General features: G+C 40.5%; 2 long non-coding RNA genes across 3 annotated transcripts; one reads left to right on the plus strand and one right to left on the minus strand.

The window, feature by feature from the left end:
• Positions 1–1,183: 1,183 nt before the first annotated feature.
• On the minus strand, positions 1,184–14,433 carry LOC135187856 (uncharacterized). The gene is made up of 5 exons (XR_010307474.1): positions 14,371–14,433; positions 13,208–13,264; positions 12,150–12,248; positions 2,233–2,273; positions 1,184–1,225 (listed from the first exon to the last, which is right to left on the minus strand). It is a non-coding gene; the product is annotated as an uncharacterized LOC135187856 (long non-coding RNA).
• A 1,142-nt stretch (positions 14,434–15,575) lies between these two features.
• On the plus strand, positions 15,576–22,784 carry LOC135188000 (uncharacterized). 2 transcript variants are annotated; one of them, XR_010307531.1, is made up of 3 exons: positions 15,576–15,857; positions 17,182–17,286; positions 22,600–22,784. It is a non-coding gene; the product is annotated as an uncharacterized LOC135188000 (long non-coding RNA). The 2 variants fall into 2 exon arrangements; XR_010307532.1 differs by lacking the exon at positions 22,600–22,784 and adding an exon at positions 17,691–18,310.
• The last annotated feature ends 2,834 nt before the right edge of the window (positions 22,785–25,618 follow it).

Raw genomic sequence — 25,618 nt, forward strand, 5'->3', positions numbered from 1 at the left:
TTATTTTAGAAATACTAAGTTTGCTGAACTGTTCTTTGGGCAATGTCCTATAAGAAGATTTGTAAGTAAAAGAAGTAAAAGTTAATTACATATGGATATAATGCTGAATCTTAATGAAATATACCTCTTCTCTGTTTTGGTAGCATCTGATTTTAAAATGTACTGGGAAAACAGAAACAACCTTAAGCAACAATAATTGAACAAATCAAATGAAAAAAAAGACATACACACACATCCCTCAAAAAAACCCAACTCAAACCCAAAAAAAACCCTGAAGAAAATCTCTGTGTCTTTTTGATCCAAGTTTTCATAGAATCATAGAATGCTTTGGGTTAGAAGCAACCTTTAAAGATCATCTAGGTTCAACTTCCCTGCCATGAGCAGGGACACCTTCTGCTAGCCCAGGTTGCTGAAGGCCTCATTCAACCTGGCCTTGAACACTTCCAGGGAGGTGGCATTCATAACTTTCCAGGGAAACCTGTTCCAGTGTCTCACTGCAAAGATTATTCCTAATAGACAGCCTAAATCTAGCCTTTTCCAGCTTAAAGCCATTCTCATGCTATAATTTTATCTTGGGTTTTTAATTTTTCCTAGCAACTTTTTGTACATAATTTGATTTTCAGCTTTTGTAGATAAAAAGGGTCTTTTTTTTTCTTGCATAAATGATGAGCACCAGCTAGAAGCATGGTTAAGTTAGAGCTGCTGGATGGAAACAGTACTATAAAATATTTCCATCCAGCAGGTCAAGAAATTCATCTGCCACCTCTTAATCTAGAGGAGGCAGAAGTATGGGCAGACTTGCCACTGAAAGCAAGATGAACTGATTAGCCCTGACATCCATATTTCAGTCTGCTCTACCAAAATGAAAACAGTCTTGTGAGCCACAAAGCAAATTAGCACATAGAGTTTGCATTCAGCAGGTTTCCTTATGGAAGTCCTTTTGCCAAATAATTCCTGACTACAACAGGTTTATCTATCAAAGTTAAATCCCAGCTGCAGCGCTAAGTGCTGGGGGTTGCTGTATTTTTCTGGCTAGTGAGGCTGACATCTAGTGGTGATCTCCGTTACTGATCCCCGAGCGTCCTCTCTTGCAGCCTCTGCTTTATGAAAGTGTGGGAACCAAACTGCTTACTCACCTACACTCCTGTGGTTCGGGGTCTTCACGCAGACCAGTTTGATGCTTGCCATTCTTCACAGACAGTATTTTGGCTTCCACAGAGCTGATCTGTGGAAAGCAAGTGACGAGCTGAGGTAAATCCCTTTTCTGAAAGAGAAAGGAGCAGCCTGGACCTAAACCTGGAAAGCTTTGCATGACTATGGACTCAGAGGTAGTTTTTTATTTCACTTCTCTTTTCTCCTTTCCTTGTGACTTCTGAGAATGGTTGGGTCTTTACCACGAGAGTAGTGGAGCACTGCAACAGGTTGCCCAGGGAGGTGGTTGGAGTCCCATCCCTGGAGATAGCTAAGGTGAGGTTCAACAGGGCTCTGGGCAATCTGATCTAATTGAGGATGCCCCTGCTGACTGCAGAAAGGGTGGGACTAGAGACTTTTCGAGGTTCTCTCCAACCCAGACCACTCTATGATTCTATAAATGATCTCTAAAGATGGTGGCTGAAATCAGGAGGCTACTTTAGCCAAACATCTGTACAGGCTTTAGGTTTCTGCACTGCAGTCATGACCAGTCAAGGCTTGCAGAGCCTGGTTCCATGCTCCTGGCATTCATCCTTTACATGTTTATAAACACTGATGAGATCACCTTTGAGTCTCCCCTTCTCCAAGCTAAAGAGCCTCACCTCTCTCAGTCTCTCCCTGTAAGAGGGATGTTCCATTCCCTTAACTGTCTTTGTGGCTCTGCTTTGCACAAGCAGGAGTCAGACCAGGGAAATGCTGTAACCCCAGTTTCCATCCTTGGTGTATTTTCATGTTTCTCCACATTCTTGGGCCTGCCCAGGCTGCAGCATGAATTAGAGCTGCCCCATTGCTACCCTAGTATGTGCCCAGGTGTTATGTGCTGCCCTGGGCTATCTCATCACCAATGCAGCTCCAGCTTCACCGTTTTGCCCAGAGGGAGAGTGACACATTTTCATATACCAAGGTCTTTGGGTGGGCAGGGTGAAAGACCAATGGAGCAGAATAAATACCCTAATAGGCAGTAAAGTATTTAGTTCTGTGTACAAACTAGATGCTACTGCTCTGTAACTCACTATCTTAAAGACACACCCAGGCTGTTACCTTTCTTACACTCTGTCTGTACCAGCAGCCTTAAAAGATTCCTGTAAAATCCAGAAGAGACAGATTGTAAGGATATTGCAACAGACCCCAACACAATACCAACCATTTTCTTCTACTTCCATTAATATTTGGTGCTTAGAAAGTCTGAAGGAAAACTAAAACCTCCCAACTTCTCTTCTTTGTGTTTACTTACTCAGAGGACATTTTTTGGTGAGTGAAGATGGTGGTATGTTGAGGGATAAAGGCAAATAGAAATTTGTCTTTTCCAACAAAATTGTGCATCTGAAAAGGGTTTGGGTAGTCAGCTGACTAGAAATAAATTAAACTTCCACAAACTGCTTTTGAAAGGTCAAGCCATGGTCAGTTGCTTTGTACTGTCAAGCCAGGCTGCTTTCAACCCAGGATCTCACCGACTGCAGCATTCCCCCCTGCAGCAACTCCCTGCTGGAGGGCAAGCTCCAGGAATGGGCCAAAACTCACAGTCCCTACTTCACAAATTATTGTGAAGTACTACCTGGAAAGAGGTGAGAAGGTATGGGTTGTTTTGAGTGGGCACTCTGCTTTTGTCCTCTAAGGTCCTAGACTTCCCATGATGTGAGTGTGGGCCAGCCTACAGGCAACCTGGCATCCCACTCTGACCAGCTTTATCTGGAGAAAAAAACCTGACAGCTGATAACTGATACATTTAAAGTAGCCTCTTCTTGTTTTGTAACTAGAAAGACTGGCAGACTCACCAGGCCAGATTTAGGTATAAGTAAAGTCTGGAGATGCCATGGTTAGCAGAATGAATTAGCAAAGGCACATCTGCTCTTCTGCTCCATGCCAAGGCTGCAATAAGTTAGACTTGTTACTGCTGCCATTATGACAAAGATTTGCATGCATTTGCCCCTCCATGGATGGCAGAAACAGAAATGTTTGGCTCCAAAGATCTAAATGCCCTTCTCTGCCCCTCTCCCTCTTCCTAATATTGCTCTTTCTCTGTAGCAGTGTCAGTCCCACAGTTTGGGAGCAGCAAAATTCATGTTTTGCCTATATTGCCAAGAAGTCTAAAAGCTGTGCATCCCTTTGCAGAGATTTTGATGGAGGAGCAACACTGGGTAACATACACCACTAATTTACTACTCATATCAATCCTCATTTCCTCCTTACTTCTCAGTCCTCCACTTATTTTCTTCAGCATCAGGTTTTTTCTTTTCTAAAAGCAAGGCTTTGCATCTAGAGGAATTTTCTAAAGAGATGCAGTCCTGTGACTGTCCTTTAATTCCATCAAACAAAAAAGTCTGTGTATTCACACATCCCACCTTTACCACCTTTGTTACTACTGCTTTTCCACACATATGTTTGTATCCTAGAAACTGAAACTCACTGATCCAAGGTACCTGCAGATGCATATGCACAGTGATACATAAGAAAACACAGTGAAAACAGAGATAGCACTCACCTCTCTGCAAGAACAGTGCCTTCCTGACAAACTCCATATGCTGAATCACAGAAGGCTCTTCTTACCTCTCTTTTAGGGGAACTTAAGGAAAGGGATGAACTTGCAGCACGCTCCTATTCAGGGGATTGTTTATTCTTCCATTGTACAAAAGAGCTGGAAAATACAGTCTGCCCATCTGTGTTGCTAAGAAACAGGGCGCTGTTGCCTTGGGACTTGATTCAGAATTCAGAAACTAAAATAGTGTCTCAGCAGATTGCATAAATGCAGCTTGAAACCTAGCAACAAGGCCACAAGTTCAATGTGATTCTCTCACATGTTAGGAAACAATGGCATTAAAAGGAAAATATGACTGAGGAAAAGAAAACAGTAATTTGAAAACAAACCAGAGCTGATGCATTGCCAATTATCCTAAGGGATGGAACTATCTTTTACTAAACATACTTTTATGACCTGTGAGGTCCAGTGCTTTGCTATCCTGTGCTTTGAGCAGGCTCATATTTACCATGAGAGGTGAATACAAAGCAGTATCAATATTTACACCAGTATCTCCTGAATATGCAGCACTATGTGGGCTAAGTGACAACGCAGGAGCAAGGTAGGAAAATTAACTTCCAGTTTGTATTTCAGTTTTTTGCTTTACTCTGCCAACACAAGAATTTCATAGTTGCTTGACACACCTTCAAATGCTCACTCCTAAAATGGTATGGGTTGTGTAACTGGGAGCACGTCTTAACTACATCCACACAGGCTGTTTGTTATATTTGCTTATGTGCAAGTGAAATACAAGTAAGAATAGAGCATATAAAATTATGAACACATTACAGCACTCTTCCACCTTTTAATGAGTGGTTGTTAAGTGCAGTTGAAAATTCTACTGTTTCATTGTAAAATCTGTTTTCTCTGACTGTAGAACTTCATAAGTTCATTATGGTTAGAAAAGACCTTTAAGATCTTTGAGTCCAGCCATTATCTAACTCTACCAAGTCTGGTGCTAAACCATGTCCCTCAGCACCACATTTCTGCCTCTTTGAAACACCTCCAGGGATGAGGATTCAACCACGTCCCTAAGGGCCTGTTCCAGTGTTTGGTAACCCTTTCAGTGAAGAGACTTTCATGGCACAGATGAAACCTTGGCCAGCATTCCAGCTGACCACGACACGTTTGAAGTGAGTGAAAGTTCTCTGCTGAGCAAACAGGGTTCAGTTTATTCTTTTTTTGATGTTTCATCATAAAATCATAAAAAGCTATCCTTCAGCTATGTGATATGGCTGTGTACAAAGTGGAGTTAACTGGAGGAAGAAAAATTCAGTGATGACAAATCACCTAGACCCATGTGAACAGTTTTCATATTTGTTTTTCCTTGATTTCCTTCCGCTATTATACTTAAAACCCAAAATGAAACAGAACAAAAATCCCAGCCAAAGAAACAAACAAACAAAAAAACAAACAAACAAAACTAACCAAACTGAGCCAAAAAAAAAAAACCAACCTAAAAGAAAAAAAAAGTTCCAAAATCCCAAACTTGTCTTTCTTAAATGTTTCTAAGTTTGCTGCACTTCCAGAGAGTTCCTTCAATGTTTATATTGTTGGAATTCCACAGTCAAAGCCAAAAGAGTTATCTGGGAAAAGACCTTTGCTTCGTATTTGGTTTTGAATGACATTCAGAACCCTTTGGCACAGGTTCCTGTACAGACATACAAGACATTTTCCTCTATTTTTAAGCAAATTAACATTTCTTCAGGCTTTTAGCTGAAAAGGAAGGTGGAGATTGCAGCTGAGATTTCTGGTAAGACCTTATATTATTTCGATACAGGAGGATCTCACAGGGATCCTAAAGCAAACAGAAAGAAAGAACTGGATGAGCTTCTGCAAGTTCATGCTGCTGAGATACCTACACTTTTACTAAAGAGAAAATAACTTCCTTTATTTTCTATGCTTATTTGAAGACATAAAATCATGTGGCATTGCCAGTAGATGGCAGCGTGTTACTGATTTTACAAGGTAAAGGAGTTTTAAAGCCCAGGAAAGCTACGGAGTAAATCTTTTAGCTCTACCAAAGCATAGCAAGGGGGCTTGACATTTTCCTACCCAAAACCACCTCATGTATTCGGCTAAATATAAGCCCTTTGTAGACTTAAATAAGATTAAGGAGACCTTAAGAGTACAAGCTGGAAAAAGAAGTAAAGCTAGTCAGGATCTCAGTCTGAGCTGCAGAATCTTCTTAGGGAAAAGCAAGCACAGATGGAATATTATACCCAGATTTAACCTTGAAAACCATAACCAACTGTATCTATGATTTCTACCTCAAAAGAAGAGATTTCAGGAAAGAAAACAATAAAATTAAAGGAAGAAGCATAAGAAAACCTCCCCATTCACTATTCGTAAATGATAAAAGAGAATAGGATGAAAAAGATTTTGTTCAATCATTATCATGTGGAAGCATTCCCAGTTGAAATCCAGACTATAAGAAGAAGAGATCACTTGGCAGGGCTATGACCTTTTGAGCATGTTCTGTTCTTCAGTGCTTTCAGGAATTTTTCTATGCTGTATTGACTCCAAAGAGTCAAAAAAAACCACCAAACCCAAAACTCCCCAAAACAACAACAACAAAAGCAAAATAAACCAAACAAAAAAAAAAAAGGGGGGGGGGGGGATAAGAAAAAGAAAAAAAAGTTTACTTCTGACTTTGAAAACAGATAAATAATTCTTACAACCAGCTTCCAGCCTGTCATGGAAATAGAATCTTTCCCTTCCTTAAGACTTCAGCTTTCAGGGATAGTGACCTACTTTTTTCCTGAATTTCTATGGCAGATAAGCCAAATAGGTTCAGGGGTCTTGGATAGGTAATACTGTAGCAATGCTCCACTAGTAAGAAAATGAAGATGTCACTAGGTGTTTGTAATTCTGATTTAGTTCTTGCACTCATGTAAAGGCTGAGTATGTCCACTGAAGTCAGTGTAAAAGCAGGGTGAATCTGAATTAGCTATTTCAAACCACTGCTGGAGCAATGGAAAGAGACTTAATTACAGAGGTTTGCTTTACTGTGTAAAGTCAGTATGTGATTACAGAGTTATAGATCATTTCCCTTCAACTAGGATATAGACTAGTGCTTGAGGGCAAATGGTGGCTTAATGTTCCTTTGCTCTAACTCATGCAAGTAAGGAACAAGCCTACAGATTTTATAAATCCACTTCTTACTTCTGAAATCTTATTAGAGACTGAGTAGAATAAATCCTGGTTTGCACTAAAATAACCATTTCATTTATCTTATTCTGAGCAATTGTTCATCAAGCCCAGAATTAGTGGCATGTCCAATGCCTCCAAGATCAATGCTTACAAGTCCAGGCCAAGGTGACACATCCACTCATCTCTGTTAATTTGCTTTTGTGTTCAGCATCATCATGCAAACATAACTCTATTGTACTCAAGTGCTGGAGCTAACAAATGCAAGGCAGCTCAGAGCTATTTTAGGCTTCTCCAAACTACATAAAAACTTGTGAGGTTAATTCCTCGACATCATTCCTTCCACAGAGATGAAGGAAAAAGGGAACAGTCTCAAAGGCTAGGTACAGCCATTCCTATTTCTTAAAAACACAATGGGCAAGAAAAATAGCTGAGATACATAGAAAAACAGAACCACTCAAAACCTGAAAATTAGCTCCCACACTTGTCAAATCCAAGTCCTTGTAAATTTCTCCTCTTATCTGGTTGGTCTTCCAGCATCTCCATTATAGTTAAGATGCTGTATGACACAAAACGAAATGCCTGAGATGGTTTTGGCTGTGAGAACTACTACAAAATTATTTTGAAGTTACCAAGTCAGGTTATTCAGCCTGGAGAAAAGCAGAGAGGTTGTGGAGTCTGTTTTTCTAGAGGCTTTCAAACCCCACCTGGACACATTCCTGTGCAGCCTGCTTTAGGTAAACTAGATGATGTCCAGAGGTCCCTTCCAACCCCTACTATTCTGTGATTCTGTGAGGATTCAAGCTTCACCACAACATTCATACACAGTAAGTCATTTAATGGGTTCAAGCACAATGTTCAAACTGTGTAAAACTAAATGTTCTCAAACCCTGCAGGTCTATGAGAGTTGTATATTAGCAAAAACTTTATCAGTCCTGTCCCCTGACCTAAGTAGGGGAGGTGTAGGAAATTATACCCTTAAGTACTTAATAATACAAGGTTCTCCTTACAGACCTTCGTTTCTTTAAATTGTATGGAAGTGCTGTATCAGGACTTGATGAAGATTCAGGTCAGCTTCTACAAATCAATAGCAATGTAGAACAATTTCATAATCTCATGGAAATACATGCACAAATGGTATTTTCTTTAAAAGAAGAAATAGCAGACCAGAAAAAGTGGATAACCCCATTTCTTGATTTATACAACCCACTGGATTTCTGCAAATTGAATCCTGGGTGTCTAACTCTCCTCATTCAATATGCTGTATCTCAGTTTTGTGAACTAATTTTATGGCTGGGTACATCACCTGGAGGCTTGAGATGCAAGACAGTTCTTAAAGCATTATTTTGGATACATCTGGCTGACTCTTCAATATTCATAAAACATACATAATAGCATATTTTCTACACCAACAGAAATAGGCAGTTTTGATGGAGAGGTATCTGAATGCCAAATCCTATGACAGGGACATAGGATAGTGTCCTTGCCGGTACCTCTAGCAGGGTGTGAACTGGGGAGAGGAAAGACTGTGTTGAAAGAGAAAGCAGGGGTACTGGAAACTTATTTATAAGCAGCAGACATAATTTACTAGAATTCAATTAATTGCTTAATAAAGACAATTCTTTAATTATATATTAAGTCCTCTCCTATTTGTGGTTTGAAACTAGAGCAGGGTTGAAGGCCAGGTTGGATGAGGCCTTGAGAAGCCAAGTCTAGCTTAGAGGTGTCTCTGCCCATGGCAGACAAGTTGCAATAGATGATCTCTAAGGTCTCTTCCAACCTAAGGCATTCTATGATTAGGATTCTGTGATTACTAATGAGGATGGTGAGACACTGTAATGGGCTGCCCGGAGAAGTTGTGGACACCTCATCCCTGCAAGTGTTTAAGACCAGGCTGGATGAGGCTCTGAGCAGCCAAGTCTAGTGTAAGGTGTCCCTGCCCATGGCAGGGGGGTTGGAACTAGGTGATTTCTAAGGTCCCTTTCAATTCAATCCCATTCCATGATTCTATAAAATATTTTTTCCAGTCATTCTCATACCACTCTAACAGGCTAGAATAGCTTTATTGGCTCTGCTGAATAACCTGAAGCCATTCCTTTAGCTAAGCATAGCTTTAAGAAACAGCCAACTGAACATTGTCTCTGCAATAAAGATCTACAGTCCTGAATACTCTGTAGTCTAAATACAATATTCTACCATTAGAGGTGGGACATTATTTCAGTCAGGCAGAACTCCTTCAGTTAAATTGGCTAATCATTTTTCTAACACACTCCACTGTAAACTGTACAAGAAGGAGTTAAAAGTTCTGAATTCTCAAGATTCTCTTTTCAGTGCTTCAGAAGCCAGCTCAAGTATAATTTGCATTATTACAAAGGTGCTAATAAATATACACTGCTTCCAAAGGCTTAATATCAAATCGAATAGATTGCATGCATGCACAGCTCTAAATCACTGATTCATTTCTACCCTGAAATCATTAATTCAACCACCACATTACAATAATGTGTCACATTGTATGACTTACAATATATCCACATGAAGGTGGATGGAGTGTGCTTTCATTACTCAGTATGCTTACCCCCTTGAAAAACAAATGGAAAACAATGAGCCAGATTGATGTAGGTGGACTGGGGCATGAAGAAGCCTGGGGTTTATTTTATTTAGCAATAAAAGAAATTTTAAAAGAAAATACTTACCTAACTTATCAAATGTTCTTTTTTTCCCCCCCCCTTTGCTTCCTTCCTTTTATTTTTTTTTCTCCCTCTTAAATATTTCCCTTCTTTATTGCTTTGGGTTTGTTAGTAGGAGAGTGGGCTACTGGTATAGCTCCTGTAAGAAGCTTCAAGAAGCTTCCCCAGCTGTGGGAACTTCGGGGACACACCTTTGGCCAAGGCCAAGCCTGGAGAAGAGAAGGCTTTGAGGAGACCTTGTAGTAGCCTTCCATCATCTGAAAGGGGCCTATGAACGGCTGGGGAGGGACTACTGACAAAGTCTTGTAATGACAGGATGAGGAACAATGGGTTTAAACCGGCAGAGTGGAGATTTAAACTGGATGTTAGGAAGAAGTTCTTTCCAGTGAGGGTGGTGAAACACTGACACAGGTTGTCCAGGGTTGTTATGGCTGCTACCTCCCTGGAGGTGTTCAAAGTCAGGTTGAATGAGGCCTTGAGTGACCTGTTCGAGTGGGAGATGTCCCTGCCTGTGGCAGGGGGCTAGAACTGGATGATTTTTGAGGTCCCTTCCAACCTAAACCATTCTATGATTTTATAAGCCAATCAATGCCTCTGGGATTAAACACTTAAGAGGGTAAAAACTTGTTTGATAAGTTCTTTGATTTTGCTAGTTCTTTTTGGAGCAGGGTGGAACATGATAGTGACTGACCATGAGGTCAGTGAGAAAGGAGAGAGAGAGGCACAACAGAGCAGCCATTCCTTTTCAGCTCATGGTGAGGTGGCAGGCTAAGCTCTTACAACCCTTCCTGATCAACAGCAGAGGAAAATCCTCCCTGCACCCTGCGGAGGACCCTATGATGGAGTAGGGGACTTATCCCAAAGAAGTTGGTGACTCTGAGGGAAGCCAGTGCTGAAGCAATCAATTACCGAGAGGATTGCAGCCCACAGAAGCAATTCATGACGGTAGCAAAAGTTCATAGAGGACTACCTCCTGTGGGAGGGTCACCAGGGGGCGGCTATGAGGAGTTTTCCCCCTGAGGAGGAAGGAGTGGCAGAAATGTCATGGAATGGACTGGGATTTATGGCATCCCCCATTCCCTGCCTATCTGCACTGCTGCAGGGGAGGAGGAGACAGCAGAGCTGGGCCTGGGAAGCAAAGGGGATGGAGGGAAGACGATTAAAACTTGACAGTGTGCAGTATTTGGTGTGCCAAATCTAATAGCTTTCTGTACATGCTGTGGTTCCAAGTGCTAATGCAAGTGCAACAACATCCTTTAGGACTTCACTTTTAGCTGCCTTCACCAAAAGATACTGCAAAATTCAGAAGTAAGAGCTAATCAGAGAGCATCTTTACTTCTACAGTGTTTTAAAAGCTATTTAAATGAAATAAAAAAGCACATCAGCTTTTGCACTTATGATACTGCATATTAAGCTTCCAGAAAGTAAAGCTGAAGTCTTCCAGTGTGAGCTAAAGGTTGAGACATGTTCATACTAACAGAGATCAAATAAAAATCAAGATTCTTTTGGAGCAAGAAGGTTTAGGTCTTATATGCTTAACTGACAGGCAAATTCCCATTAATAAGGCTGATGTAGAAGGATAGATGTTAAAAGCCACAGCAGCACAGCAGACTTCAGTGAAAGCTTAGAAGAGTAAGTCCTAAATCCAGACTGGTATGTGTCATCTGGCAGGCAAGGCTTATCCGGGTGTATATCCCTCACTAGACATAATTTGAGCTGTTGTTCTTTAAGCAAGAGATCAGCTACAAATACCCCTCACTTTAAAACACAATGTCTGCTCTGGGAAGCTTCAGGTGATGTTCCCCAGTTATCAGATATCCTGGCATATATGTCCAGTGCTGCATCTTGAAAAAAGTACATGGTAAAAGTAGCAAAGGATGAAGACATCTAGAAATACATCAGAGGTTTTATGCAGAACTTCTGTAACAGTGATTGGTATGGGAGGGAACACTGCTCTAAGTCTCTCTGAGTTCAGATTGCTTTGACTCAGGACACTTGAATCTACAGATGGATAAGCTATTGTCAGAGCTTTGAATAAGAAAGAGCTGGATGCTTTCTTCCTGAAATAGAATGGAATCACTCATTATCACTGATGTAAAGTAAAAGCATAGAAAGTTATAAAATCCCTAAGAAATGTATTGCCATCATCACACCAGTCTGGAAAAAAGCAGATACAAGAAAATAGCCAAGATAAAATCACCGGAAAATATTTTTTGTCTCTTAATCTGCATAACTTATAATGACAATAAATTAATTTTCCTGCCATGACTGATATTAATTTAATTTAAAGATGATCAGACAGGTTATATTTCCACCTCAAAAAATTGTTTTCACTCTTTGGTCATTCCAGATAATCTGTTTACTGTTTGTTGATTCCTGAGGATCTACTTCAAACAGCCTAAGTGGAAGAGACTTTGCTCTGCATGGCATCTCTGCCTCCAGCTGCCACCTAGTGTTACTGCTGCCATTTTCTTTGCAGAGAACAACAGATATGATTTCTGCTTGAAAGAATACTGAAAAAAATCCTCCACAGATGGAACTGAGGTTCCAAATCAGCTGCTACCATTTCAAGAGAGGCATCAAAAAGCCTTGTAATCACTTACCATCTCATTTGGGTTCTTGGTAACAAAAGAATCTGCTTTCTGTACAGTTTCCAGCTTTGGTGTCTAGGCCCCAGAATATAATTCTGACCTCAAACAAAACTGAAAAACAGAAAGTAAAAATTCAACAGATAGAAAAGCTTGTTACTTCACTTTGAGGTAAGAGTATTCTCTCACTTCCCCACACCATGTATGCAGAAGAATGTCCAGGTCTGGAGACACATTTTGTTGAGACACTGAGGTATGTAAAGAGGATTGCAAAACTGTGCTTAAGTCTCTGGAAAGGTCAAAGCCCTCTGGCTTGGTTAGCTCAAGACACAAATGTAATTGCAGATAGGATGCTGAGTTGCACATAAAGACCAAATGCAACAACCACCAAAGCACTTGTTATGCACCCTCTTCATTCCTGAGGGAAGGAAGAAGGGCAGAGCTGAAGTCATAGTTCCTAATTCTTAGATAAGTGCTTCATGAGAAGGCTGCTGGAAGTGCATCTCTTAGTGAAGCTGGACTGAGAAATCAGGAATGCAAGAACCAGGAATTAGAGAATGAAGTAGTAGTGGGCTGACTCCATCACTCAGTGAAAGTCACTGCCATGGGAGGTAGAGGACTGGGTCCTCACACAAAGAGCATTCCTCAGTAAGTCTTTGGAGTCATCTTTTTTCCTATACCTATTACTCAGCTTCACTAGAGAGCACAATTTCCTCTGTGCTCTTTCTGTTTAATCTGTCCCAACTTTTTACTAGAAGTGCAGCAAAAAGAACATGGGATAGATCAGCAAAGCTCTTTTCAGATTTGTGCTTAAGCAAAATCAGTTTATTCCTGCTCTAAGGCCTCAGACTTTGTCTACATCTAAGTCAGATGTGCTTCTCACATGATTACACAGTGACAGGCAAGAATCAGACAAAATAGTGTATCAGATCCCACAAACAGCTGTCTTGACAAAACTGAACACACTTATGAAGTCAGCATATCATGGAATTATGTTTGCCACGTTGGGAATTAATAGCATTAGCTAACAAATCTGGAATTTCACACAGAATAGATGTCAGTTAAATACTCACATGGACAACTCAACATGGTAGGATTGTGATCTTCAATTCTGCAGCAAAACTCAACTCCTGAAAGAGATATTAATCAAGCTGGAAATCACAATACAACCTTTATATTCCTTTTAAATTCACTACAGGCTTTATACTATGTTAATTTAATTGATTTATTTTTAGTAGGTCAACTATCCATCCCTCTTTGAAAGTCAGAAAGTATTCCAGGTATATCATGATGACTGAAACAGTCAAAACTTCCCTGTATCAAAGACCTTAAAAATTAATTAATTTTGTTGAAAGATTTATGACAACTCAGTGGTTCACAACCAACTTCAGTTCACAGCTGAACTGCTCCTGTTCTTGCCTATTTGTGTACATAGCTGAAATCCACATAACTAAGCCTTGTGGACATCAGAAAGCTTTTTACAGCTTCTTGGCAAAGGCCACTTCAAAAGTGAGTTTTCAATAACCACCATCCTTGCCTGCTCTGACCTGGCACAGGTGTGAAAATGAACTTCATTTGCCATGATAACATGCATCTGTGATTTGCCTTTCCAACCTCCTGAGGCCACTTTTTGATTTGTTAACAAAGTTGCAGCCAGATTGCCAAGAGAACCATGGTTTAAGATGAAATAGTCATATTTAGGTTTGCATAAGAGAACAGAAAAATGCCTTTTGATATATCCCTTCTTCTGTCATGATTATGTAATGTAACAATATGGTTTGTTTTTTCTAGAGGTTTTATTTCCAGCTTTGCTTACAAAATATATATCCATGTATATATTTTAACCCAAGGAGAAGCTACTCTGATTTGACCTATTACATAAATAGGTACCTCAACAACTTCCTTGTCTTCTTATTAGCATAAAACCATCACAGTGGCCATATGGGGTTGCTCATTCGCTCCCTGTAGTTTCCACAAATAGTGTCTGACTCTATTACACCTTGTCACCATAAAGTGCCCCAAAGTCAGGGTATATATGCCTACAGTTTGCCTAAAAGCATTTGAGACACAGGGTCTCTCAGTCAGGCAACACATAATATATATACTCAAACTAAGGGCAGTTCTCCAGCTTGAGCCTACCCAGGCCAAAACCTTCCCAGAGTGTTTCAAAGCCTCCCCCACTGCCTCAGCCTTAGCAGGCCCACAGGAGCAGGCCAAACTGCCCCCCCACACTCACATACACACGCCCAAGCCTCAAGTGTCCCCCCGCAGGCCTCAACAGGCCCAGGGGCTTCGCTAGAAATTAGCTGCCAGCCAAGGCTCGGAGAAGACTGCTCTCCTCCACAAGGCAAGACGGAATGGCCCCTCACATGCACCCAGAGAAGGGGGGACATTGGCTGTGAACTCCCTTATATAGGGAGATACAGGAAAATAGAATAGAGGGGCAACCCTCTGGGACAGGCTGCCTGTCCCCCTGAGACTCCTGAGTCTCTGGAGGACTTTCTTTATGGTTATACCAACCAGCTCATAATTTCCCTTAATCTGCAACACCATAGAATGGTTTGGGTTGGAAGAGATCTTCAAAGGTCCCAGAATCACAGAATGTCAGGGGCTGGAAGGGACCTCCACAGCTCACCCAGTCCAAGTCCCCTGCCAGAGCAGGAACGCCTAGACCAGATCACACAGGAGCGCATCCAGGCAGGCCTGGAATACCTCCAGAGAGGGAGACTCCACAACCCTCTAGGCAGCCTGTGCCAGTGCTCTGTCAGCCTCACAGGGGAAAAATTCCTCCTCATGTTTACATGAAACTTCCTATGCCTCAGCTTCTACCCCCCACCCCTTGTCCTGCCGTCAGGCATCACTGAGCAGAGCCTGGCTCCAGCCTCCTGGCACTCACTCTTTGCATCTTTATAAACACCGATGAGGTCACCTTTAAGGCTCCTCTTCTGCAAGCAGCACAGCCCCAGCTCCCTCAGCCTCTCCTGGTAGGAGAGATGTTCCATTCCCTCAACCATCTTTGTGGCTCTGCACTGGACTCTTTCAAGCAGTTCTATGCCCTTCTTGAACTGGGGATTACCCAGTCCAACACCCAGTCCAACACTCCTCCCTACCTGAAGAGATCCAGGATTTTCTGTTCTAGAGAGAACTGTTGTCTCTAAATAAGGCTCCAGAGCTGCATGCAACTGTGAACAACTACAACTAGCAACTTCTCCCGTGAATTTTAGAACAGCCTTGCTGTGTTTTTAGCATTGCTGCAAGAAACTGCCTAGCCAACAAAAGAGAGAGTGACAGAAATCTCATGCTTAAAGATATTATGGATGAGGTATTTAACATGCAGAGCACCTGGGATCCAGTTAAATGAGGAATGTAGGCTGCAGATGCTCGAGGGGATCTATTAGCAACAATGTCCCGCAGTGAGGGTACCCAGCAAGGTAACAAAATCATTTGTAACAAGAGTACTCCCTAGAAAAAATAAATCATTAATGTATTCCTGCTGTGCTAGGAGTATTTGAGACTTATGGTGAGACAGCAGTGGTAAGTGGGCCAGAGGAGGAAAACAAGGGGCCCTTTTCACAAAATTGATGGTGTTATTTTATGCCAGCCAGGTACAGAGAGGGAGTAAAACCAATATGTCTAATGACAGCTCACTAGAGAGGTTATTTATGCTGTGCCAAAAGATTTCAGATGCTGAATTCAAGCAGCCACTCACCAAGGAAGTGCGAGGTAAGAGCAGTAAGTTGTAAGATTTGAGACTTAGTTTCCATACTAAAAAAAGATATTTATTATGATTTTATATAAACAGTGAGATTTAATAGTAGATTTTTTTTCACTGTTGAGATTCTGTCTTATCTGATCATGGTGTAAACACTGGAGTTCAGCAGAGGCTTGGCACACAACTCAGAGACTTGAATATTTTGGAAGGCTCCTACCTCACAGTCCTTACTTTACTGTATGCGAGCAAGGGTGAGATTCCAGTTCTAGCTTCAAAAAACACTGTGGTCCCAGATGCTTTTAGCAGACCAAATTTCCAAACTCTTCCTGAGCATGGGAATCATGATAATGAATGAGAAATCCTATCAACACTAAGGAGCACTTAATCAGAACCTAAAAGGAAACAGCATAGATCAGCTCTTTCTCAAGTTATACTCTTCTGACAGTAAGAATCTGTGTAATCTGTGACTGACTTTCTTCTAACATACCCTATTTTTCACTGGCTTACTCTGGGATGCCCTTTGATAACAGAGAGTTAATGGATTTCCTGGCACTTGCAGGCTTGTGAAAATTCTGACTATCTGCTTCACAGAGAATTACTTAAATTTGCTAATGTTTACTGGATGTTTTCGAATCCTCTGAAGGAAAGCTTTAGATAAGGGGATGGTATTGTTGTTGTTCTTCATCTTGAAAAGCTTAATTTGGGATTTGCCTTGATGCTGAACAGAACATTCAGTGTATAACTTTAAAGTTTCCAGACATCGGAAAGATTCAATCTTAACTTCTTAAGCAAAAGAAGCTTAAAAAAAAAACAAGGGTTGGTATTCCTTACTATTAACCCCCTGCTGACACAACAAAGAGATTAATTTTTAAGTTCTGAGAACTTAAGCACTCCAATTTGAAAGCATCTCTCAATAGTGGCCTTTGAAAATGGTCCTGGGAGGGGGGACAGAACATTATTGATTTATTCCAGAAGCTCAGCATTTACATGAACAGGAAATATACCCCCACGACAGCCTCTTACAAGCAACTACCTACAGCCAGGAAATTGAATGCATTCTTTATGCTTTTCAATCTGAGATTTAGGAATTTAGATAAAGAATGCTTCTCTTTAAGGAAGAATATGAAAATTTCTCATTTCCTATTTCTTCTGGGATTTTAGTTTTCTTTCATTTTTTTTCCCAGTGCAGAAACATTGTTGTCTTTCCTATTAATTCATTCTGTCATGTCAAAATATATTAGCATTCTTTTGAGAACTTGTAAACAGAATGAAAAGACAGATACTTTCAGCATACTCATTAACTACTTCAGTAACTCTAGTTTATTCCTCTCTCAGGTTTTGCTTCCTGGAGTACAGTAGGTTAGTCATTGTCTTCTCCCTCCAGCCACTGCATCTGGAAAAGGAAAATACTGAGGGGAAAAAATGATTAAAATATATCAGGTTTGTTTGTGGGTTTTGGGGTTTGTGTAGGTTTTCTGTTTGTTTGGTTGGGTTTTGGTCGAGTTTTGATATTGTTTTGGGTTTTTGTTTGTTTGTTTGTTTTTCAGCACCACAACAATATAATTTCTAAGCCTTTCTCTTGCAAAGATGGTCCAAAAATGACAAATGCAGATTTCTAGCTGGTATTGATATGCCTAAACAAAACAATTCTTCCACATTTTCTAAGCCAGTTTTGTCTAAGTTGTGCAGAGCTTGAAACCCACAGCTCTAACAAATTAATTCTGGCAATCACATCTGATCACTTTGAAATACTGTTCTGGGGATTCTGCTGTATTTTGCTTCCTACCTGCCTTCTAGTTATTAGTGATATAACAATACAGTGTCCACTTCCCTCCTCAATACAGGTGAGGCATGGACACACGGGAGCAAGCCCAGTAAAGGCTATGAAGATAGATGATTAAGGGACTGAAGCATGCTTGAAGCAAAAGAGGCTGAAATCTGGGACTGTTAAGCTTGGAGAAGGAGCTCTGGCAGATCTTACTAGTGTGTGGATGAGAGACTTGTTCTCCTTGAGGCTTCAGTATTCTTGCATCAGTGCTTCAGGGCTGCTCGTGGCACTTGAAATATAAATGTTTAATGCAGCTGTGAAGTTACTAAAATAGTATCCTATCAAAACCTTCTTTTTATTCTTTTCTTTGACTGCTCTAAGTTTGAGCCACTCTTCCATCCTGAAAAGTTCAAGATTCTGTGTCAGGATATTGTATTGAAAAATGTAATATAATTATTTAGTCACAAAGTAAACTGTCTCCATGAGACAACATGTTAAGGAATGCCTGGGAACTGTGCTCATAATGTCCTGAACACCCTACAATAAGAGGCACTGTGGAGACAACTGTAATTGAGAAGGAAACAGGAATGGAAAAGGAAAAAGGGAAAGGAAAAGCAAAATTAAAATGAAAAAAGAAAAGGATAAGGGAAAATGAGATGGAAAAGGGAGAGGAAGAGGAATAGGAAAAGGAAAATGGAGAGGAAGCAGAAGGGGAAGGGAAGGGAAGGGAAGGGAAGGGAAGGGAAGGGAAGGGAAGGGAAGGGAAGGGAAGGGAAGGGAAGGGAAAGGAAGGGAAAGGGACAACAAATTCCTTAATCTTTTGTTTTCTGTCTTACAGCTTCACTTCATTTTAGAGCAAATATAACTGTCTTCCAGACAGCTACACATATTTCTTATTACATTCCAGATGAAGACCTGTAGACTAAGTATCTTCTTTTGCATGACACATTTAGCAGCCCACTTGTTTATAGCTGTATTTGCAATCATATTTCTAAAGACCATGTTTTTCCTCTATAATCTGGATGCATGTTCAGGGACCTAAATGGGAATTCTGTTCATAAGCAATTGCAGACTTCAGTCCCTAATGATAGAGTTGGAATGTAGTTATCAAAGCAATTACATTTTTATACTTAATTCTGGGTTGCATTGTACTGTGTAAGGCATAAGCCAGACAGCAAAATAATGGATGTTTCAGAACCCATCCTAGTTATCTGCTACTCTGTTTCCTTCTGCTTTTGATTTAATGTTTTCATCCTTTGGACCAGAAAGTTGTCTCTTAATATGCCTAAATAAGTATATTGTAAGAGTTTTAAAACAAATGACAATTCTACATGGAAGATTCTGCAAAGAATATTGTTTCTTACCCTTTCAAAACTGCACCACAGCTACCACTGGAGAAGCAAGAAATAAGAAGGAAAGTGCAAAACTCTAGAAACAAGAAAAGAGGTTTGAAAACAGCTCTGGGAACAAATACTGTCTCTACAAATAATACTTTTAATGTCATCTTCCAGTTCTTTTATGTGTAGCAATATCTGCTTGAGGCTGTGCAGAAGGGTGCAAATGAATATATCCTCTGTACGCCAGCTGTTGCTCTACAGTCAGATACTCTATTTTATGGCAGGCAATAGGTTTATAAGAAACCTCTACACACTGTTTTGGAATAGGTGGCTCAATGGGACTCCATTGCCAGCAGCAGCAAGATTCAATGCACTCTCTCAGATTACAATCACCAACTCATATTGTCAAAGCAGGAATTAAACCCACAGTTAGGAACATCAGGACGCTGAGGCAATAATCCCACCCAATGAATCCACCCTGCTGGTTCTTCTTAAGTGAAATTAAAAGGGTAGATATTCATTTAACTGTTTGGAAAGTGGTAACCTGTGAGGTCCACCGACCACACTTTATTTGGGTGGGTGGGCACCTTGGTGAGAAATCTGATTAGTAGGAGATAGCTCAAAAGCCTCAGTGAAATGTTTTGTGGAAAGAGACAGCCCTGCTGTGCAATATTGTTATATTTCCACCATGCCCTGCTGGGATAAGAAATAAAGTGAGAGAAGTTACAGCTATCAAATTTTACCATATGACTACAATGCAGCAAGAGGATTAGATTGCTTTTAGCGATGACATTCAGCTTTAAGTGCACCAACATCACCAGAAGGAGGAAAGACTGCTGAAGTGTGAAAAGTGTCAAAGGTTTTTCACATAGTTTTCAACATGGCTACCAAATATGTGGCCCCACTCTGTCATAAACATGTTCTTGGCTATTTAGAGTTTTTATATCTGAAAACTTCTTCTCAAGGTAGTTATCTGATTGATATGAGTATAGCAGAGTTCAGACTGTGAAAGAGTATCAACTGTAGAACATACACACTGGCATGCTGATCTGAAACTATGTCTTCCATACTTTCACCTGCAATGTGCTTTTTATCCATATTAGGCTGCAGATGAACCCATTTTGTCCAGTGCTTTAATCTCTTCAAACATTGTCACTTGAACTCCTCCTGCATTGTCAATCTTTAGGGCTCTTGACACTCATTTAAAAATATATATATTAAGAAAAAAATTAACTATTGAAAACCTCTTTTAAAACCTAGTATCAGTAAGAAAGACAAAGGCAGAACCAGGAAAAAAAGTGCCTTAAGCTCCTAAGACAAATTTGCCTTGTTGACACACACCATCTGGGAGTACCAGTAACTCTGTTGGCCCTTTCCAAGGTCCCTTCCTCCTTTAACTGTCCCTGTAGTCTAACATTTACTCTCAAATTAGATCCAGACTAATTAGGTCAAATTATAAATTCATTGTCTAAATTCACTGCTCTTTTAGGTTTGCTCTGAAGGATATCACATCAGTGATGAAAGCTTGAGTGAACAATAATTTATTATTGAAATCCAAGACAAAAACCACAGCAACTAGAAAATAGTCTTAGATATGTCTGTGCTTCACTATAGAGAAAAAGAAATTTATCGTGCATTGAACTGTTGGTTCTTTACTTGCCTCAGGCTCCACAAGCAAAGCTGCCGATAAAAATCAGGTTCTATAGAAGTACTGTTGGAATTTAACCCTTCCAAATGTCCCATTTGACAACTATTCTATATATTTTGTGAGATAGGACCCTCGTGAGGGTGAACTTCTTTGCCTTTAGTCTCTTCCTGCAGGAAATGAAACTAGAGAGTCTGTTAAAGCAAGATATACAATACACTTGCAGATTTAGACACAGAGGAGAAACATTAGAAGTGTTGCCTTTAGTAAGATATGGGAACTGATCTTAAGATCTGGCAATTCATTTTCCTCCTGAAGACTCAGGATAAACCAGCAATGAGGAGAAAGTCCAAGATTGTAATCTCTAGGGAGACTGCTGAGTTTTCAACTCAAATAAGGAACTGTTTTACTAGAGTTTTGGCAAACTCTGGTTTGGCAACCTGATGAAGTATTCAACACACATCTTCCATGCAGCACTTAGACCTGTAAGGTAACTGTTCTACAGAAAGAAGCCCACTCTGTAAGCACTAAAACCTACATGATCTAAACACTACCAATCAGTAAGTCGTAACCCAAAGGAACTCAAATGTACTTGGCTGAGGCACCAGGTAATGCTCTCATTTGATATTTATTGTCTATACAAATATTTTCATACTTCATCAAATACCCAGAGTTGATAATGAGATATAAATTATGTATGAAGTTGCAGAGAGAATATGAAATATTGTATTGAAACCTACAGGCATCCATCCTCCTTTGGAACACGAAAACTGGCCTGCTAAGAACCTTGTCTGGACAACTCAGCTTCAAGAATGATTAATTCAAATGTATTTATGCCATTTATGTGTAGATGTAACATAGATTGGGTGAAGCTTTAAAACCTGTCCCTCTCCCTCCTAGCTACACTGCAGCCATCATACGTAGTGCTATCTACTTGTTCCTGTGAATCTTTTCTTTCCTTGTGTTTTGTGATTTGGTAGCTTGTTTCTAAATGGAACCTCTGCTTTTGTGCACAAATAAAATAAGATTGTGGTTTGTTACTGAGCTGACACTGAACGGAAATTCAACAAGGAAATTGCTGAATCTTTTATTGCCCCCTTGATCTGCTCAGCCATAGAGCTGGGCAACTTGAGAGCTTTGGATATAGACAGCAAACTGTCACAGATTGAAGAGTTGTGGGGCCTTCTTCATGCCTACAGCTCCTTGCAACTCTAGAAATTTAAGTATATGCAATATGAGTTGCAGTAGAAGATTCAGCTGTGCACACAGGCAATTCCTTGCAACCTTGAGGCCCTGCTTTCCTACCATCCATTCTGATGTGCATGAGAAGGTGAAAACCAAATTCATGGGATTTTCCATAGGAAACAGATATTAACTTGTGAGGAGTGCCTTCCCTCCTCATTCAACAACATTAACTGTACTGGTACCCCAGAGGCTTAAAATACTCATCTAAACTTGAGGTAGTTATGTTTCCACTTATGAGAATCAAGAAATACTTTTATTTTCCTTGAGAATACTGTTCATAGTGGTAAAATAGCTGTTCTGTTCATCCCATAAGATATCTGAGGGATCATAATAAATGTCATTCTATGTACTATAGTAGCTTACTTTTTGTGATAGCATTTGCTTAAATCTACTCCCCATTCCATCAAGGTTAGCTCACATGCAACTAATTATACTTTTTAATTAAGTTAAATTTTTAACTGTGTCATCAATCAGTTCTGAGAAATTTAATTTTCTGTAACAATGGCTTTAGGAAACTGGTACCATCTACAGACAGAATAGCCATTAGCATATGTAAATGGAAAAACATGGGAAAGAAGATGAGACCTGTCTGTGGGCTCTGAAATTATCAATCTCCAAGACAAGATAAAAGAACATCTTCCCTGTGGGAGACAATGACTTACTTCTTCATGATAGTTATTTAATGTCAATGTACTTTATTCAGATAATAAATAAGAGGAGTTCCCTTGAGCCTGATTTCTCACTTAATGTGTTCACAGGTATAATTATAAAGAGGATGAAAAGCCAAGATGGGGTGTAAGGAAGCAAACTAACTCCACCATCCACCATTTCTTCCTGTGTTGTTAGCTGATCACCTGGGCAACTGGCAATGTGTCTGATTTTTGCACTTGGAAGGCTGTATTATGACATATTTGTGAACTTTATTTCTTTAATAAAACATTATTTGGGCAAAATAATCATTAAATTGTTGCTAATAGAAGATGGTTTTAGCAATAACCCCTAATTCAGGAAACTAAAAGGACTGACTCTACAGGACAATTAGCTACAAGTTAGATAACCACCACTGCCTTCTGACTGCAGATAAGAATACAATAACCTTAACATCTCAATTCTGCAAGCCACATAGTACCAGGTGGTTAAGACATACAAAAATATGTAAGATGCTAACGTCCCCAATAGCTGTTTAATTTCCAGTGAACAGATAGATATTTATATTCAGCCAGAGATTATAAGTCTGGCTCACCACCCACACTGTGAAAGTCAGGACAAATCCAGTGCATCATTTAAGTTCTACTAAGCCATCCACCTGTAACTTTAACAATACACAAGCCTCATGCTGACTTCTGCTGAAATTATTCTCATGCTACACTCCTTCCCTTTTCACACCATAAAATTACACAGGTACACATCAAACATACATGAAAGGGTTTGGGAAACTCAGGCATGGGGAAACTAGTGAATGACACAGAAAAATCTATCTGAAAGCTGTAGATCCTTTTCCCAAGCTCATTCTTCTTTGGGAAACACAAATCAGAGGGAGGAGTGAAAACTGACAACCAAGTTATTTGCAAATAGGAAACCTTCGCCACTTCCTAGTGAAAACTGGACAAACTAACACAAGTGTTTTGATGTAGTAACCTCCTGTTTTTCTGGGGAGTCAGGATGTTAGTACACAGCAAAAGTACTCTGTCTCCCCTAAAAAAGAGTTACCACTGACCTAGCTTTCTTATTTGGAATTCAGGACCAAGCACTTATTAAATATATTATTGTACAGGAGCTCCTTGGGATAGAGCTGATTTCCTTCACAGCAGCCAATGTGGTGCTCTGGTTTGGATTTGTGAGCAAAAGAGCAATGTTAACATACTGAAGCTTTGGCTGTTGATGAACAGTGCTTGCACAATATCAAGGATTTCCCCCCAACTAACTCACCAAATGCCACTTGGTTGAGAGTGGCCAAGAGGCTGGCAAGGGACATATCTGGGGCAGCTGACCCCACCTGACTGAAAAATCCATATAATGTCATGTTCAGCAGTAAAATTTGTGTGGGTGGGTTTCCAAAGTAGCCTTTGCTGAGAGACTGTCTAGGCATTAGTCAGCTGGTGGTGAGTCACTTGCTCTGGTTTTTTTTCCCCTTGGCTTATTAAATTGAGTTTTCTCACATATGCTCTTCTGATTCTTTCTATTAGCTGGCATCAATTACCACACTTAGCTAAAAGTCTTCTGTAGATCTAAGACCCTTCCTTGACTGTTCAGGATTCTCAGCCTCAGAAGAAGTCATGATGAAGTTGTCAGGGACCACAGACTTGTGAAACCTAGTCTCTCAAGCAGCCTGCCAGGCAAAGAACCAGATCATTGCTGCACTGAAATTTCACAGGAATTTAGGTATTTCTCATCAGGACAAACTGCTTTGTTAGAAGTTTTGCCAACTTGCTCTAATTTGTATTAGGTTTTTCTTGTGCTATGCATTCACAGACCTCCTGGCAGGAAAAGAAAGGAGCTGCAAACAGGCACAGCTGAGAACTTAATGACAGCATAATTGCAGTCCTGTCCATGTGGACATCTGGGAGAGCCTTAGAATGAATACAGCTTAGTTATTTGTACTTCAGTGGAACTTTTTTGTCATTCCCTTAGATTTCATCAGGTCTTCTGGACAACAAAGTCTTGAGCCCATTGCCATCCCACCCACACCAGATATAAAGGAGCACACACTGCTTCCTTCAATAAGGAAGCAGGCACTAGTGTGCTTTTGTGGCCAGGAGGGCCAAAGCCATTCTAGGGTGTATTAGAAGGGCTGTGGATAGTAGGTCAAGAGAGATTCTCCTTCCCCTGTACTCTGCCCTGCTGAGGCCACTTCTGGAGTGTTGAGCCCAGTTCTGGGCTTCCCAGTTCAAGAGGGACACAGAACTGCTTGAGAGAGTCCAGCCCACACCCACAGAGATGATTAAGGGAATGGAACATCTCCCTTATGAGGACAGACTGAGGGAGCTGGGGCTGTGCTGATTGGAGAAAAGGAAACTGAGAGGTGACCACATCAACATTTATAAAGATGCAAAGAGTGAGTGCCAGGAGAATGGAGCCAGGCTTTGCTCGGTGATCCCACCGACAGAGCAAGAGGCAATGGGTAGAAGCTGAGGCACAGAAAGTTTCACAGAAACATGAGAAGGAATTTTTTCATGGTGAGGGTGACAGAGCACTGGAGCAGGCTGCCCAGGGGGGTTGTGAAGTCTCCCTCTCTGGAGATATTCAAGACCCACTTGGAATAAATTCCTGTGTGATCTGGTCTAGGAGATCCCGCTCTGGCAGGGGAGTTGGACTGGATGAGCTTTGGAGGTTTCTTCCAGCCCCTAACATTCTGTGATTCTGTAAGCAGGTCCACCCACTTCCTGAGCTTTGTGTTAGAATCCTTCATCAGCACAGTTTTTTGTCAGTGCTGGAAGCAAACAACCACTCAGCCTGTTTGTGCTCTAGTGGAAAGAAAAGATGATCAGGAAAACATGTACCCTGAAGTAACATTCTGTATTTGACCTGGTCTGCAAAACAAGCTGGCTTTAAAGCTATCATTACTGTCTAAAGATCATCATTAAAGCTGTTTTTTAAATTGCATCCTTCACAAGAAGTTACCTCTGCTCCAAATCCTTATAGCATTCTTCATGCTTTCTGTATTTCTACTTAGTCATATTTAAAAAGAGCTTTCAAGATACGTGAAAAGTTGTCACAGCATTTTGGTTGGTTTTTTGTTTGCCTTTTTTTTAAGGTACTCAACTAGTTCAAAACTGA

This window comes from Pogoniulus pusillus, chromosome 28 (assembly GCF_015220805.1).
Source record: "Pogoniulus pusillus isolate bPogPus1 chromosome 28, bPogPus1.pri, whole genome shotgun sequence".
Taxonomy (NCBI): Eukaryota; Metazoa; Chordata; class Aves; order Piciformes; family Lybiidae; genus Pogoniulus; species Pogoniulus pusillus.